The following is a 2,210-nucleotide window of genomic DNA, read 5'->3' as shown; positions in this document are numbered from 1 at the left end:
TCCATTTACTCAAGATGATCTTATGAGCAAGATAGAAAGCATCATATGTGTGCAAAAATTTTAGAGGCCTTAGGAAGATCCTTTCATTTATATCAGACCATGGGGCCAGATATTCTTTATTGACTATCCCCAAATATGAAAGTAAAAAATAATTTAGATTTCTGTGAAGTTTTCATAGGTAGCAAAAAAGCTAGAAATGTGCAGGACAATCGTTTCATAACATACATTTGATATTAATTTCTCCATGTGGTTGATTTCTTGAATATCTACTTCTATTGGCTCATGTCAGGTTATTATCATTCATTACTGCTTCAGTGTCTGTAATGTTTAGAGTTCATCAGATGCTGCTCTAGTTGTTTTGATGGATATAAAATTGTTACCCACTGGCAATATATCACCTTTACTATTAAATATACAAGTGGGTAAGGACAGTGCTTCCTAGAAATTTGGGTTTCAGAAATAATAAAATTTGTTAAATATTTGGAAATCAGCAAATAATAATCAAATTTTAAATTTACCAGCATAGAACATCAAAAATAGCAACAACAAAAACAACTTCATGTACTTTGCCAATATTTCATAAAAGCATGCTTTAATATCTAAAGTATGGGAAAGCCACTATTTAACAAAAAGGACAATCTTGTGAAGTGAATAAATCTTCTATTATACAGCACTTGTTCCATCATTCTTATTTTTCTCCTTTTTCTGACCTGCGAAAAGTTTTCCACAGTCCAGTTTCTGAGACTGACATTTCCACACAACTTAGTTAAAATTTGAAGACAACAATGAAATGAATAAATACCAATAAACAACTTTAGAAACGCGTTTCTTTCTGTGTTGGTTCTGTGCACCCTCTAGGACCTGGCCTTTACCTGAGGTCTCTGCTTCCCAGCAGGCAGAGTGACAAGGTGGCCATGCATTCCCCTTATTCCTCTTCATGACGTTAGAATATTCTCTCTCTTTCCTCTTTAAAACCCCGAATATCATCAGATTGTGTCACTCAGGCCTCTCTTCAATACTGTTAAGCACTGAATGCAGTTGTTCCATCTTTCACCTTCATTTTAATACCCATCACTCTGTTATTACCTCTACTACTACTCTCAATATCTATACTATGTAAAACATAAATATTTGCTATGAGTGCTTTAGAAGTACAGTTCCTTAAGTCATCATAATAACTCCCTGAAGTAAGTAGTAGCGTTATACCCCTGTCACAGCTGACAATACTGAGTCTTTGGGAGGTTAAGAAGTTGGGGAGAACCTGGACTGAACCCGAGGCAGACTGCCTCAAGTCCATGTTCTGCCTCACAGGTTCTAGATGTCCTGTGCTTTGAGGATATCACCTCCCACCCTACCCCAGTCTCTCATTCACATGGTCATAACCTAGGGCTTTCAGTTAGCAGAGCTGTAATCTATGATCTAAAACTTTGGTCCTTCTCAAAATCAGAACTTTTTTAAAATTTTAAAAGGCTGATCCATTATATATTTTGAATATACCAGAGAAGTGTGTGAAGCACTTGTAATCGACACATTGCTATCTCTGTACCAAAGTATCAATGTTCAGACAGTGGAAAGAAGTAATGCTAGAAATGAGCTCATGTCAGTGTTTGTCACCAAATTTATTAGGACACAAGCTTCCAGTGATATAGCATTTGGAATTTCAGAATTTGGACTTATACTAAAACCTAAAATCTCTCCATTTTGTGTATTTGATCACCTTGCAGGCTTGCTTACTCTAGAAAGCCAACTACATGTAAATTTTAAACTCTCACTTGCTGGATCTTGTAACTCTCCTGCTCGCCAAGCTTAAATGCCAACACCAGTCATTCTAATCGCTTCTTAGAAATAAAGTTGATTGGAAGAAAAGATCAGTCACTTGTAATTTTTTCTGTTAATCATTACCATATTCAGTCTGTCTGTCTATTTATCTATCATCTATTATCTACCCTATACTATATTCTGTCTGTCTATTTATCTATCATGTATTATCTATCCTATACTATACTATCTTACCGGTTGTTACATAGTAACGCAGTTTTAACTTTACGTTATGTCCTATTTCTATCTTTACTCACACAGTTCTATACAGTAGGTAATATTACTCCCATATTAGAAATGAGTAATCTGTAACTGGAGAAAGTCAGTTAGATGTCCAAGATCACAGGGCCAGGATTTATCCTCAGAGCTTTCAGAGTGGAACTCCTGTGCAA

This window comes from Pteropus alecto, unplaced genomic scaffold, assembly GCF_000325575.1.
Source record: "Pteropus alecto unplaced genomic scaffold, ASM32557v1 scaffold5620, whole genome shotgun sequence".
NCBI classification, from domain to species: domain Eukaryota; kingdom Metazoa; phylum Chordata; class Mammalia; order Chiroptera; family Pteropodidae; genus Pteropus; species Pteropus alecto.
This window is presented reverse-complemented; position numbering follows the sequence as displayed.